Source organism: Vicugna pacos, chromosome 30 (assembly GCF_048564905.1).
Source record: "Vicugna pacos chromosome 30, VicPac4, whole genome shotgun sequence".
Classification (NCBI taxonomy): Eukaryota; Metazoa; Chordata; class Mammalia; order Artiodactyla; family Camelidae; genus Vicugna; species Vicugna pacos.
The window spans coordinates 16679148-16696053 of record NC_133016.1 but is presented as its reverse complement, the minus strand read 5'-3'; the positions used below and the strand labels follow the sequence as shown (position 1 = coordinate 16696053).

The 16906-nt window shown below is 38.4% G+C and overlaps 1 protein-coding gene across 1 annotated transcript in view; it reads left to right on the top strand.

The window, feature by feature from the left end:
* DCC (DCC netrin 1 receptor) overlaps positions 1-16906 on the top strand; it is a 619636-nt gene that overhangs the window by 242590 nt on the left and 360140 nt on the right. The window lies entirely within an intron of this gene.

Here is a 16906-nt window from a genome sequence, read left to right as displayed (position 1 = left end):
AAAGTAAAAATGTTTTTCTCTTTTTTTTAAACAGATTTTGATAAATTGTCCTTTTTTCTGTAATTGATAAAGTCTTAATTTTATTTTATTCTGTAGTCTTTTAGAAGTTTAGTATGGTGGTATATTCAAAGCTAGCATATATCTATTAGATAAATCATGTTATATCCCCATAACAGTACAATTCCTACCAGAAAATAAACAAAACAAACCAAAAGAAAAAACTGGTCAGCTGCTTTGAAATGTTGTGGCACTAAAGAAGTTCAAAATCATCCATTCTTTTTTTTTTCCTTTAAAGTAGGGACTGAACAATTGTTTATATAGATCCAAAAACTTTTAAGTATTCATACTTCTTATGAAAAGTTTTCATACCGTCTGTTGATTATGTTCATTTTAACTTTTTTTAGCCCCGTTCTTTCCTCTTTATGTGACTTAATCTTGTCTTAATCTTTCCCTGCAGTAAATTTACTAGAAAGTAGCTATTTCTGTATAACTACAGAAGTATATGAGACATAGTCTTTCTTTGGCTTCTATTACTGAAAATGTGGCCATTGAGGTCTTATCTTTTGTGCACTCCTAACCAGTTATCGGAAGACTCTCAGACTCTCGCAGTAATGCTCACAATGGTGACTTTCTCTGTTTTTTTTTTTTTTTCTTGATTAAAACAAAACAAAAAAAGCAACTACAGAACAGCCGTCCCAGATGGGTAAAGCAGTGAAAGGAACTGTCTAGGAATGTAAAGGGACAATTAACTCTTGTTCAAGATCACCGATTTCTCTGATGGACTACTTATTTCCCTTCACTTAACGTGCTCTAAGGGTTAGGGTAGCTTCATTTGTGTGACTAAGTACATGGTCTTCTGCTGACACAGTAATGGATAAGTAGGAGAAAAGGAACCTCTAAAACCATGGTCTCTCACGCGAGCCATGGTCTGAAAGCCATGCGTTAATCTCATCAGCTGTGACAACATGGCGACATTTACATGAATACTGCCTGGTACACAAGTCCCAGAACAAGAGGACTCCAGTTAACATTGATTTTCAGCTAAGGCCATAAAGCTGATGAATATGCAAGATAAGTAATCCCATTTCTAACGAGAGGTGTGAGATACATTCTTCTAGGACTTGTTGGCGCTGACCACACAGGCCCAGTGACCATTGCCTGTAACTGCCGTTAGGGGTGGAGGATGCTTTGAAGTGCTGAAATTCATAGGATTAGAGATTATCATGGTGTGTTCATTCCTCCCCAAGTCGAGCAGTGGAGGCACCAAGAAAACCCCTTGAACAGAGTCTGTGTATGTGTGAGTTTGTGTGTGTTTATTTTACTGGGAAGTGCTTGCAAAGATGGAAATTGGGCAACATATTCTGACTTAAAGGTATCTGGAGCTGCCCACAACGTGGGAGGAGAAAGGAAAAGGCAACCGTGGGCAGAAGCTCTCTGTCCACCTTTGGGGAGAGCAAGGGTATGAGTTTCACATGAAGAAAGCAGGGCTGACATCATCTAGGAAGGACCCTGCCCACAAGGTCCTAGCCGCTGAGGCTGCGGCCACCAGAAGACAAAAGAGGGGCGCTGCCTGGTATGAAGCTGAGCTGGGAGCTGGTGCAGAAGGCCATCCAGACCATGCCGTGCCTGCTTCAGGAAGGCACCCAAGCTGGGGAGTCCTAGGATGGAGGGGCCTCTGAAAGACCCACAGAGCTGCCCCGTGAAAAAAAGGCATGAGAATGCTTCCCATGACTCTGGACTCTTAAGAGCACAAGTTGAAAGAAACAGTCCTTGTCTCCTTACTCCAAATTCATCTTCTCCTCCTACCTTGGAAAAGCCTGAAGCAGAGGGGTAAAAATAGATCCAAAAGACTGAAAAATAAGTGACAGACTGTCTCACTGTCCCGTCCCGATTTTTGGTCTTACGCCTCCTCTGGGAGTAGGGAATAAACTTTAAGTTGAACATTAAATCTTGATTTAGATCTAACTGGTGTGCGTGTTTGTGTGTCTCTGTGTGTGTGTGTGTCTGTCTGTCTGTCTGCACTGTTGTTTTTAATACCTGAAAATAAGACTTTTAAAATACTTTAAGTTGCCCTTAAGACCTGAGTAGTGGCCCAGGTTACTATCTGGGTTAGGAAATAGATCCAACACAGTGTTTGAAAGTGGATGACAGGAGAAAATAAAACTGTTTCCTCTTAATATTCCAACAGTCCAGCTCATTCAATCAACCGATTATAGACTTTCAACTTCACTTATACCAGGAAGCTCTGATTGCAACAGGTAGCTCTTTATTGACAGGATCTTGCATTCCGCTCAGGCCCGGTTCATTTGGGTCACTGTGACCATGAAAGAGCAAGGCTCCCCCTTGGCAGGAACGCCGTTTACCTCCTGGCTACAGCAAGCCTGGGGGAAGTTTGGTCATTCTTCTCCCATCAGGATTGGTAAAATGTTGTCATCAGATTGTGCCCTCTTGGTCAGTGTTTATTGTATCTGGCATTGCATCAGAATGAAAGTAAAAGAAAATGAAGACGAAAGTCGGAAAGCGTGGCAGAGCACCGCTGTGACTGTCTTACAGTCTCCTCCTTGTCATGATGGATTACTTTTTCCTGGCTGTTTAATCAGGTCTTCAAATAATGCCTCTCCAGTTCCTCAGAGATGCAATGTAGGCCACGTGCACAGATGGCAGAGAGGCCGGCTGTAAATATAAACCCAGCAATGAGGCTGATCGTGGCTGGAAGAATAGAGCCCTCTCTGTTTAAGGTGCAACAAGAAACGGTCACTGTATATTTGCAGGCACGTCGTGGGCCCGCGCTGCCCAGCTGTCCAGCTTCGGCCTGTCCTCTCGCTTGCAGCTGAGAGTTTCTCTTGGCGACCATAACAATCTGCTTCTCGCTGAAGCGCACACAACAGTGTTTGAGCCGCTGCCTATTGTTGGTGGAAGGTTACGTCAGCCTAATGAGGTCACGGCATCGTCTTTTCTATATAGTGAGCTATTCCCTCTTTAGCAATTAGTGCCTTAGGAAATAAGCATAATCTGCTAAATTAACGTGAGTTAATGACTTGTTTTCCTCTCCAGAAAATAAGTTTTGGAAAAATATTGAAACGTGTGCACTGTAACGTGTGAAATGTAGGCATGATTTCCCCTAAATAAAGATTAAGGAGACCAATGGCATTTAAAAAAAAACACACTCGACTAGAGAAAGTGCTATCAATAATGATATAAATCTAACACTAACACCATACACACGGTTCCAGACCACTGCCTGTCTCGCTCTATCTAATGCACATACGTGCAAACACACACATACAGTGCACACACAGATGGTAGCCTGCACACATAAGACTTTGCACATGCATCAAAAATACATCATCATATTTTATATAAGTAGTGGTGAAGGTAAAAATACTTTAGCTGATTTATATCATTGTTGTCTGTCTTTATTTTATTAAGTTATCTTTTATTTATTTATTTTTGGTGAGGGGGCATTGGTTAAGAAGTCCCCTCTCCAAACGAAGGGGATTAACCGTAGCGCCAAGTCTGCAGTTCAGTGAATAGCCCAGCCAACAAGTGTCCAGAATTAAAGTGTGAGCTATCACGAGAAGACATTTCAGTAGCCGGATCTGCAGACAGGAAAGCAATACCTTAGCGTCTGGTTGGCCTGGTGGATGCTGATGAGTTAGTTACCCTTGAGTCACCGTCCGGGAAGCTGGAGTGTGGGCAGGTGGTTATTAAGAAGACTATGAACAGTAGCCAGGAAGAAAAGGAAGCACATTTTCTGGTGCCGTAGGTCTTCGGGAAGCTTAGAGAGGAAGGCAGGAAGGGAGGATAAGATGGAGAGAAGATGTCAGTTGTCTCTGGGTTAGTCTTCCTGGCTCTAGCTGCTAGGCAGCAATGGTTAGTTTCCTAGTAATGATCTGCAGCAAAAGTCATTGACAATACCTAACTGTTGGGCAGAGAAGATGTGCTCCAGGGACCTGGGAATGTGGTTGTAGTCTGGAATATGTTTAATTTAATGGCAGAAATGGGTGAGGATGGAATAGATTTGCCATGGGAAGAAATAATGTATTCTTCATAGTCCACTGTTCACAAAAAGTTGTATGTTCATAAATGAGTAAGTGTGATGATAAATATTTACTAAAGGTAGATTTGCTTAGGCAAGGTACCAAATCATGCCTTCCGTAGAAGAAATAAGTTTGGGGCATGTGTTTCATGTCAGTATTGAATATTTTCTAATGCTGGTTTTGTTTTTTTTTTCCTCCAACACTGGTTACAAACTAGAGTTTCCCACTGTAAGAGGGGAAATACATTGGTTAAGCATTCAGAAAAATGTTTATTTTATGATTATTAATTCCCTGTCCTCCCCTGGAAAAGGTTACTGATTACAAATGATGTAAAATTTTAAACATTATATTAAGGCAGTAGATTATACTTTAGCAAAAGTTTTAATTCTGGTCATGAATATTAAGGCATAAAATCAGAAGTCCTTTGGATCTGTTTTTGTGACTTGTTCCCTATCAATATGACAAGAATACCTTGAAATCCAAATGGACAAGAGAAATATTTGGATGCACACTCATGTAATTGAATATTAAGTGCAACTAATCAAAGCGTCTCTTACTAAATGTGGACTCATATAATAACTAGAGTGGGATTGTGTGAAGCAGTGAAAAACTGTACAGTTAGTCTTAACACTTCAAGATCTGTTAGAATTTAATTTGTCAGTATAACGGTGCATAAGCAGCTATGTAAGAGAGAATGTAACTAACGCTAAAGTGATGTACTTTTTAATCTAGTATTAGTCACTGATGGTCAATTAAGTTGAATTTTTGTCTCGATATGAGAAGAGTTACTGTGATTTAAATGCTCAGTGGAATTTCATGTGGAACCAAATTGTTCCTTGAGTTTTATAAATTTAGAAGAGCTAATTCCATCTGCTATACTAATATATTGGTGGACCCAAACTGGAAAATAAACCTTAGACAGTTTCCCTTACACAAACTGAGATGCTCATTAACTACAGACATTCTCTTTAGAGTTTCATCATTCAGTCTAAATGAATGAAAGTGCAACTTGTTACTTTTTGAAACTTCTTTCCAATGATGATTAGAGATCATAAGCTTTCCAAAAACATTCTCCCTTATAAGCCTTAGTAATTAACTGTACCTGTTAGGATACAGAACCAATTGTTTTCAAGGACATTATTAACATCAGTATATCTAGCTATGAATTATTTTAATCTACTGAAAAATTATTTTGCTTCCTAAGGTAAAGATAAAAATAAGAGGAAGGTAGTTCTCTGCTCTTTTATTTTCTACCTCAAAGTCTCTCTCCCCTTAGAGAAGTGTTCACGCTCAAACTAACACTTTCCCCTGAGGGGTTCAGTGATAACCCAAGTTTGCAATAAATCAGTCACTTGATCTTTTGCTGTGTAATGTTCATCTAGTAAATGAGATGAGGATATTTTTCTTCTCTATATCCTTCTCTAGTTTATAGAGATTTAACATATATTGGAATATAGAATATATTTATGAACAAAATCTTAGGTAATACTGCCTAACCTTTCCAAGTCTCCATTTGCTCAACTTTAAAATGCAGTAGATAATTGTCTCAAAGATTTAGTGCAATTCATGTATGTAAAAGGGATTTGTAGGCTATAAATTGCTACACAAATATTAGCTGTTATAAAATCTTCCATTGGTTTGTTTAGTCTCAAAGAAAATTGCAGGCATTTACTTGGACTGATACAATGAGAGCTACCTTCTAGGGTATTTTTCCATCCTCCAGGAAAAGGATTAAGAAACAAATGTCTCAGAGACAGTGGCCATTCTCAGGGACAGTTTAGGCTTCTGGCCCAGTGGACAAGGTTAAGAGAAAAGGTCTGTTTGAAATGCCTGCTGGTGAAAAGGTTTGCAGCAGGGTTTATAGTATCAGTTTAATGACTTGCGGGTTCCAATTTTATGTTGGCAGAGGTGTCTCAGCAAATAAAGGCTTGTCATTCACCTTGTCCTTCGTTCAGCATGTGCTTCAAGTAGGAAGCTAGCTCAGTGCTAATCAAGGGGATAGGGCTATGTGGCTGACTTTGAAATTAGAAATGAATTCTGCATTCATATGAGGTATCCTGAGACCAGTGGTAACTAGAAATCCATACAATATGAAAGACTTGATAGATTCATAAATATTGATCACATCAGACTTGGGTGGTAAACATGCCAAAGATTGTTGTTTTATAGCATTTTTCAAAACTCTGTAGTGGGGAAGTAGAAAAGAAGAATCTTGATTTTTTACAGTAAACCCAAAGAATCTTGCACTTGTTGTGTTTCTGCCTTTTACCTATAAATCATCATTTGATAATAGGTGTGTGTGTAGACATACACTACACACACACAGATATATAGATTCCTCCTGATATAATATTGCTAGAGAATTTAAGATATCAATGTAATAATAATATATATAATTTAATAGCTAAAATTATACAGGTGTAAGTTTTAACTGGTTATCGATGTGGTAATAACCAACATTGATAGAACTACAATGAAATGGTACTCATATACAGTTTGAAGGAGTGAATTACAGTGTCATCACAACAAAGGGCTCAGGTGATTCCATAGGAAGCTTTGAAGCTGGGATAGTGACTCAGGCTACCCTGCCCCTAGAGATGGATATGATCTTGAATGAGGTGGTTCTCTTTAGCTGCAGGCAGTTCCTGGAGATGGATTCAGTAGGGAGCCATCAGCCACCATCACTTCCTCCTGCTGGAGGACTGAGCACCACAGTCCTGAAAGGGAAATCCAGATGGTACAGCACTGGATTACCTACAGTCTCCCCCTAGTGCCACCAAAATCTATTTGCTTCAGGTTATGAATTCTAGAAATAACTATTGCAAGATACAGATTGGTTTTATTTTCTGGGGGAAAAAAAAAGTTAATGGGATGAAGTACAACCCCCATCAGTGCAACTGCAGCTGGTCTCGAGGCTGCAGCTGGTACTCATCATTTTCCTTCCCCTTGCCCTCTGTCCTCTCACCCTCAGCTAGCATCTCTGCTGGTCCATGTGTCTCATCAGGTGAGGTGACTCAAACTCCTATCCCTTCGCAAGTCATAGAAATCATACTACTGTCTTTTCCATCAAACTTGGCGGAGAGAGTACCAAGAGAGACTCCACTAGATCACCTGGGTGCTAACCAGAGTTGTCCTTGTTTCTCACTTCGCCCTGATGATCTGGGTAATGATTTTTGCCTTGCCTGCTGGTAGTTTGGCACAAGAAGCCTGGAATGACCAGGGTGCAGTGATAGCTTAAAGGTTAATGGTGAAAGTGCTCCTCCTCTGAGAACTAGAACTTCTAAGTCCACAGAGTTGCGGGGATGGGAAACACAGACTCCCAAGCTGAGTCACCCGGGGATGGAGGGGGAGGGGTGTAAGCAGGACCACAGCTACTTCAGTCTCTTGTATCAGTTTACTCTAACTTTGGGGACATGACATCATATGCTGGTCATTAATTTTGAGTATATATTGCACCCTAGAGGATGGCTCCCCATTTTTTTAGGATATAATCTCCAGTCTTTCTTCATTGCTACTCCTGAAGTCTGTACTTAGCCTGTATCAAATTAGTGGCTTCTCAGCAATTAATATGTGACAGGATCAGTAAATCTCCTTAATTTCTGCAATAATCTAGTTGAGAATATATTACTGTTCTCATTTTACATGTTAGAAGATTGTGCCCCCAAAGAGAACAGACACCAAGCAATATAAAATAGCTACAAACTGGTGAAGCTGGATTTGAAAAACACTGTTGAATCTTCATCAGTGGGTACCACCCTGAGTTCTGGCTTTACAGTCACACATTGATTCCTCTCAAGAGTCCTATGGAGAAAACAGAATTATTTTCCCTTTACTTTGCCGGTGAGGAAACTGCATCTCCGCGAAGGGAGCTAGTTTCTCAAGGCCACGCGGCCAGCTAGCTGTCTCACTTCTGCACTTACTTTCCAGTCCACTCTGCCGTGATGTGACTGTCCACCCACATTCTACCCATCGCATGGGGCTTGGTCACGTCAGTGGGTGATGTTTCAGATTTATGTGAATCTGGTCAGACTTAATGATTTGATAAAGGGGGAAAACTTGGAATTAATTAGAATTCCTAATATTCTGCCACTCGGATGATTTCTATCCAGATTCCCATCATATAAGAAGTCATGACTGAGTGTGGGCCAGTTATAATATGTCTTAATAGTCTTAAAGGTGCACATCACCTAATCGCTGCTCTCCTAGGATCCATGCTTTAACCAAAAATAAATTTGACACAACTAGTCTCAATTATCAAATACAATTAAGATAGAATAACTTGTAATGATGTTTTAATTGTTGAACATTTATTAAACACCCAGAAAATGTATGAAGATTCACATAACAAACGCAGATTAGAAAGAGTAGGTGTCATTTAAAGAAAGTTAGATTCTTTATGTTTATATGCCTTGAATTGCAATAGAGCCAGTGCTTGGGGTATTTTTGTTGTTATTCTAACGCTATTTTTAGTGCCACTGTCACACAGAATGACATGGCTTCCGTTGTTTTGAAAGTTCTTTCACTTACACTGTTTTATTTTGTTCCCAACTTTAAGTAAGAAGCTCCAGGGTAAAAAAAAAATAGGTTAAAAGAATTTTTTTTTCCAGATAAAAATCTAGTCATAGGTCTTTAGCCTATAATGCAGTTCCATAAAAAGTAATAGTTAATAAACCTAAATGATTCACGTGTGATTTGCATAGCTGTCTTTGTTGTTTTGTATGGCAAACATCCACCAAGAATCTGTAGATGACCTTGACTTTCTCTGACAATATTGACAAAATATAGTTCTGTATGTAGTTGGTATCAGATTGGTATATTGTAGAACAGAAGAAAATTCAGTTGGAAGAAAAAAACAACCCATCCACACCACAAAACACGTATCCTCACAGAGCCAGAAAAGTCCGAGAGAGAAGCTAGTTTTCCATATTTTCTATTTTTCAGTCCCAGTTCCTATTTAAATAAAGATCTACCTGATAATCAGACAAAATATTCTTCAGTTCTGCAAGATGTTGACTCAGTGTATGTGTATGAAAATGTACAAAAGTAGATTAGACTTTTGAATAGAGAAGAATGATATTTTCTCTAAATGATGTTCTCCTAACAATATGGCACTTATTTGGAAGAAGAAAGAAAGAAAACCATCATGTACCATATTTTATATCCTTCTCTTGCCTTGTCTTCTTGATCTCATAAATAAAAAGAGGCATCAGATAACAGAATTGGTGGCCCAGACTTAAGCCTCTGGATTTCGTGAATTCGATATCCAATTTCTGACATACAGACCGCCCACTTTCTTTTCACATGTGAGCCTCACTTCTTATTATTTAATATGAGCCTTTGAGCCCCATTCTGATCAGATATTTTAGGTCTTTAACACGCTTGCCTAGAAGGGATAATGTAACCCATGGGGAAATTCAACCGAATGAAGTGGTAAATACCTTTGGCTTTTTTTTTTTTTCATCACGAACAATAACAACAATAATAAATTACCTCATACCAAGTAGGTAGTTTCTTGCACATAAAGCTTTATCCTTGAATAAGCTACTCCTATTCTCTGAATACGGCTGCTAAGTGGTTGTTCAAGCTTCGAGTCTAACAGGGAGCTTTGGAGTGGAGCAAGTCATGACCATGAGTCCTGGGAGTGCAGACACACAGGATGTGGGGGTGGAGCGATGGGGGGCTTAGGCAGCTTTTCTACAGAATCAGAGCTGCCCACCCGAGGATGTGATGTCAAACTAGGATGGACTTGGAGGTGGGAATATAATTTTGCCAAGCTGTCCAGAAGGGCAAAGAAATGGCTGGTAGAAGAAATGTTACACCCAAAGCCTAGAGAAATAACACCGAAGGAGAGGTATAGATTCACAGAAATATGTGTGATTCAATAAAATGAGAGAAATATGCAGGGGCTGGATCCCAGTATATCTTACAGAATAGGCAAAGAAAATTGGACTTTTTTCCTAGGCTGTGTGGGATATTGAGGGTTAGGATGTAAAAGAGAGGCATTCTCCTATTAGTATTTTTGAAAGTTAAATCTGGAAGAAGCGTGGATGACAGCTAGCTTAGCAATGGCAGGAGGCAACACTGAGAATAGCAAACTAGTTGGGAAGTTATATGAGCCATTGGCTAAGCAAGAGAGAGAAAAGTCATCTACCACAGCAGTACAAAAAGAGTAGGCAGATATATTAGAAGGTCTTCAAAACATGGAGGTTACTATTAATACGTATGGATGCATTAATGATCTGGGATGAGTCCTAGATTCTTGATTTAAGTGTGTAGATGGTAACGCCATTACTTACAAAGGATGGAAGACAAGGGAGTGTGATTTAAGTGCATTTAGACAGAAAGAACCTGGATTGTGAGTTCATTGAGGTTGCCTGTCTTTGCATTTCAAGTATTTGGTAAAAGCTCTAACAGGGGCAGACTCTCAGTAACTCCTTAGAAGGCCTAAGAAGCAAGTGATTTGTTTTACCGGTTAACTGACAATGCCAAGTAGAAACTATGATACAATAAAAAATTAGGCAAAGTGGGTAAATATTTAAAAAGATCTCAAAGCATGTCATTGAAAGATGTATAATTGAAATAGGCAAAATTAATAATCTGGCTGGAAAGGAATATGCTGCGTGTATTTGATTGGAGCAGAAGGAAAGATGAATGCAAAATATTTTGTAAAATCCTTGGAGAGAAATAGTTATGGTCTGAGCTGAGTGGCAACTCTGCTCGTAGATAGAAGATAAATTCAAAGAATAATGTGAAAGAATGGTTAGCAGTTTGCATTTGAATTCAAAAGGAGCTTTAGATGCTGACTGAGAATCCTGTAAGTTATTGGCGTTACTGATGGTAATGAGCAGCTTAAGGGAGAGTATGACAGGGCCTTATTATGCATCCTGAGTTCCTTGATAGGCTGTAAGTGAATCATTCTGCTACTGATGAGATGGTTCCTCCTTGCTGGACATATTTTACCCAGCTCTCAGGAAGGGACCATTGTACTGCCATCTTGGAATGAGTTAAAGGGTTATGCATTAATGCAAGATAACCACTGAGAACACACTGTCACTGCCAGGACCAGAATATATTGATTTGATTAGCCCTTAACTATCAGAAGGGTAAAAATGATCTCTTCTTTTTCTCCTCTCTCCTCTTTGTGTCTCTCCTTCCATCTGTGGCAGACACAGATTAGAACGGAGAGATAAATTAGAAGTGGAAGGACTAACTTTGGCTCTTCTCCACCTGGAAATAAAATCCATTTAATTTACCCTGACTCTGCTTGTTATAGTGTTAAATACAGACTAAATAGTTTAATATGGATTTATGCAATGAGCTCACAAATTGATTTTGCAGAGTGTGCTTGCTTTAGGAAATACACATCTGCTTACTGTGAGAGGAGGAGCACAGGGGGTGTGGACGCCTTTGGAGATGATGAATGGGTTTTCTTAAAAAATGATAAGAATTCTAATCTATGATCATTTTATCATCCCAGTATTTAAAAAGCCCAGAGTCCTAAACAAAGCAAAATAAAACCATCATTTAGAAGCTCCAGCTATCCCCTAAGGGAAGCAGTCTCTCTAGGGTAGCAGTGCTGGTACCTTATCTCTGAGTGACAGGATTAAACAAAGAAGACTTTTCACTCTGTGTCTGGGAAACCTCTACTTTCTCTCTTCCCTTGTTCAAGAAAGTCATATCCACCTGGTCTAAACATTAATTATTTAGCCTGAACTGTCTGCAGCTAATTTGTAAAATGAAATTCCTTGCAAGTGTGAAGAGGAATCCAGAGAGGTGCCTCCCTTAGTCCGGCCCCCACCCTCCCTATCTCCGGTGGCCAAATTTGCTGTAATTGTAATTGGTGATGGGATGGTGATGGCAGTGTCAAGCCAATCATGCTAGGAATGGCTACTAAGATTTGTAATTATAATGTCCTTTAGTCCAATTTAAATTCAGCAGGATCTTCATATCAGGATTCTTTCTCTTGAAACTTGGAAATTTGGGTGTGGGGGTTGGGAATGGTGAAGAGAAGGGTTGTTGTTTTTTTTTTACCTTGCTTGAAATCTTTACTTTTTCACAGTCTATCCCATTTCTCTAAGGCACCAGAGGCAGGGGAGGCCAGCTATCAAGAATGGTAATTTACAATCTAAGAGTGCTTAATTGAAAATCTGTGCTTGTCAAAGGAGAACATGTTGGTCTCCATGCAGCAGTAATGGGAATTTTATTTCAGCATAAGATTCAAGGGGGGTTTTCAATTGTATTCTTTCAACTACCCCGTCCTTATCAATTTATGCAATGTATAAGTCTTGTGGGTCTGCAACCTCGTTCTGCTATTAAAATAGAAAGCACTGAATGTAGCAGAGTGTAATCCACATCTGAAAATATAAACTAACCTCATAAACTCATTGCAGCCGTAACAACAGTGATTACATAGTTATGCCAGATCTAGCTTGATTATTAATCATTTCTCCTGGTAATTAAAATTTAACTCACCAAAGAGAGAACTTCTTCCATAACAAACTTGTCTCTCTTTCACTCTGTTTTATATTCTAAAATTACTTCCCTTAATTTTCACTTTCATATACAATAGAGCTTTGGCTACCATGACTGTTAAAAAAAATCATAGTTGAGGAATATATTATTTTAGGGTAAAAATTGGATCTGATAGCCAAGAATTTAAATACATATATGAAATCTTTCAACTATTTTTGATTACTAACAAATCGCTAATCAGCATGCTACATAAACGCAGTACCAGTGACATTTTGTATTTGTAATAATGAATATTTTTTCCTTTCCTAAAAAAAGAAATACTTCTTTAAAAAATTTTTTAAATGGAAGTATAGTCAGTTTATAATGTATCAATTTCTGATGTACTGCATAATGTTTCAGTCATACATATACATCTATATATTTTCAGATTCTCTTTCATTATAGGTAACGATGAGATATTGAATATAGTTCTCTATACTATACAGCAGAAACTTACTGTATATCTATTTTATATATAGTAATTAGTATCTGCAAATCTTGAACTCTCAATTTTATACCTTCCCACCCCCTTTACCCCTGGTGACATTAGAGTGTTTTCTATGTCTGTGAATCTATTTCTGTGCTGTAACAAAGTTCATTTGTGTCTTTTTTTTTTTTTTAAGATTTTACATCTGAGTGATATCATATGGTATTTTTCTTTCTCTTTCTGGCTTGCTTCACTTACAATGACAATTTCCACGTCTATCCCTATTGTTGCAAATGACATCACTTCTTTTTATAGCTGAGTAGCATTCCATTGTATAAATATACCACAACTTCTTTATCCAGTCATCTGCTGATGGACATTTAGGTTAGCTATTGGCTATTGTAAATAGTGCTGTTGTGAACATTAGGGTGCAGTTATCTTTTTGAATTAAGGTTCCCTCCGGGTATATGCTCAGGAGTGGGATTGCTGGATCATATGGTAAGTTTGTTTTCAGTCTTTTGAGGAATCTCCATGTTTTCCACAGTGGCTGCACCAAACTACATTCCCACCGACGGTGTAGGACACTTTTCTCTGCAGCCTCTCCAGCATTTATCATTTGTGCTTTTGATCAAAGTGACTTCTTAAACTTCAAAATTTAGAAAAGGTATTAGTGTTAATCTTAGCAACTAGAATACATTTATAAAGGTTATAAAGGTTTATTTATCATCTGAATACCTAGTGGGTTTATTTAAACAATAATATATCCAGGAAGCTGTATTTTTCCAGGCGATACAGGTAACTTAAATTCCAAGTGAGTCTTGGAACCAATGCCTTAAACAAGTGAACTACTTTATTGTTGTACTCTCTCCTCTCAATTTCTTACTCCCCTGCTTAGAGACACAGATGCATAATAAATTATTACAGGGATTAGTGATTAATCCATGATCAAAAAATGGATGTTATAAACCAGGTGTACCATCAGGCACTTATTACATCATTAGATAATGTTTTTAATAACCTACAAACTTGATATAATATAGAGGTTTTTTTTTTTACTTTATTGTAATAATCCATTTTAGGAATAATAATATCCTAGGTAGATATTTTGACAGAGAAAGGAAGAAACTGAATCTGTAATTGCTCTATGAGTGTGTGAAACTCAAGATCTAACTTGTGTTAAATCCTTTTTATGTGGTATTAAGTGATGTCATTTGGGTGGAGTATATTTTAGATGTTTATTTTACTTGTCTTTATGAGCTTACTTGTCTATCTCTCTTTGAGGTAAGGGGGCTTTATTTTTATTTCATAAATCTTTGCCTGTCCCATACCCATCACAGAATCTGACATATTATAGATCCTGGAAAACTTGTTGAGAAAATGCATTACTACTCAGTTGTGTCTAAATACACACACAGTCTAGGCATTTTTAATGCTGGCAACTGAATCACGTGAGTAGGTTCAGAGATGCTATCTCTGATATGAACAGCTCCATTACTATTAAATATGCATATTTAACATTACTGGATTACTATATTATTTATTACTATATATTAGTTTTACTATTATAAACAGTAAAATTAAAATAAAGTATTCTTACATCAATATTGATGAGACAACATTTTGAAGAACCTATTACAACTGCATCACACATCACTCCAAATAAACCCTTGTTGTGTAGCCTTTGCCAGCAAATATCAAAAGATCGTCAGTCATAGGAGGAGAAGACTCAGGACCTTCTCAAGTCAGGACACATGAGCTCATGACACGTTTTGAGCTGTGACCTCAGAGAAGGAAGCTTTGGGCATGTTAACGGGCTAAATCAGCCAAATCCCATCTGTCTGATTTATCAGGTTACCCTCAGGGTTTAGCTTCTGACCTTCTATAATTATTGACACCTATTTAATTTATCTTTGCATCCATAGCCAAGCCTAGTACAGCTGCTGTGGCACATGTGAATACATCACTGTTGCCAGCACAGGCTGATGGGCGTTCATGCTTGAGTGTCTTTTATTTTCTCCTTGGCTGCTGGGAGTAGTGTGAGCAGCGCAGAAAGAGCTTCATCTGTTAGCATGACAGACTGGTATTCAGTGGTAAACGCCTGACCCTCCTCAGCTCCCTCATCCATTCCCATCGTCCTCTCGCCAGATGAAAGGGTCTGCTTAACTCCTGCTTCCTGCCTGTCTCCTTGGCAACAGTAACTGAATCAGTCTGAGAGACTAATGGGAGAATACCTTGGTAATGGGATTAAGAGCTAGAATAAAAAAAATCACCCATAGAAGTATCAATGAGGAATGCTTAAAACTGAGGTTAAAAAAGTACTCAGCAGTGACATTATGCTTTCCTTATTAACTCCTTTCACTTTGTAGTAATATTCAGAGATTTTTCCAAAAGGTATTCTAGCCTGAAAACAAAGTATTTAAGCTTTTAGTATCCATTTGAATTATATGATGAAAACTGGTTGGTTTTGTAACAAGACTTGTATTATTTCAGATGTTGAGGGAGTGCATGGAAGAGGATGTGTACAGACACTGTCTTGAGTGGCAGGAAGATCTGTGTAATGAAATATGTACTATCTGTTCTTCTCCTTTATCTTCTGAAGGTGATCTGGCTTTTTAAGGTATTAGACCTGGACGATCAGAGATCTACAAGTTTCATTTTCCTTTAGGATTCTGTCCCTTTTAGCCCCAGTTCTTACGATCTGAAAGATTCATCTGCATTCTTGCTTTGCATTATTTTTTGACAACGTATCACAAGGTTGTCAAAAGCCTCAGGATCCCTGTGGAATTCTTAAATGTGCAGGGAAATTCGTAGCATCAGCTGAAAAACGTAACTCATTGATTGTTCAGTAAAACTTTGATGGGATTTTACAAAAGAATTTCAGATGACTACTCTACATCTCGATAAGAAAGCATGCAGCTAAAAGAGCCAGGAGAAAGGTATTCAGCAGAGAGATGGTGGGATAGTTGGGTAAATATCTCTTCTGGACATCTCCAGTGGTTCTGTCCTCCTTCATTGCTTTTGCCTTGAGCACAAAGAAATTTTAAATGATTTCTAAAAATTTGATTTTTCTATTCTAATCTTATTTTTCTATTCATATTCAGTATTGGCTGAGGCTACTTAACATATGGGTGAACTTAACTGTTTAATAAATAGTACGGGATACCAATAATGTAATAACATTAATTTAGATAATCTATTCTAAAACTTGGTATTGAATAAAAGCTTAAAATTCCTTATATTATGATTATGTATTGCTCTTACTACAAATTCTGAGAGTGAAGTTAGCTTCTATTAGAAGAATCGTAATTAGAGTTGGCAGGAGAATTTAATAAAGCTTATATGTCTGTTTTCTAATCAAAAGAGAATATAAAATGCTCTACTCATGTTTAACGGCCCTGATTAGAATGGACATTTTGCTCTGTGGTCTTCCACAAAGGGTACATATAAATAGACTCCAGTTGTCATTGCCGGTGCTCTTTTCAGGAGATCTGATTAACCACAAAATAAAGTCTGAAGGAAATGAACACTCTCAGTGCCATGTCAAAATACAGAGATAACTGCTCACCCATTTTCAGGAAGACACGGGATTGGGTAGTCTAGCTCCCCAAGGATATCCTTTGTCCATCATAGAGGAAGCAGCTGCCTTTGCTGATAGAAATGGTGGCTGTTTTTGAGTTGTTCTAAGAAAATGGGGGGAAAAACACATTACTTTCCTGCTGTGGTGTAACACAAGCAAAGGAGGTTATGTCAACACAAATGCATCATTGTACAGTGCTGGAGACTGGAAGTTCAAAATCTGTCAACCTGGGCTAGAGTCAAGATGATGGCAGGGATGGTTCCCAGTGAAACCTCTGGTGGAGAATCAGTTTTATGGCCTTTCATCAACTTCCAGAGGCTGCCTGAATTCCCTGGTCCGAGGTCCCTTCCT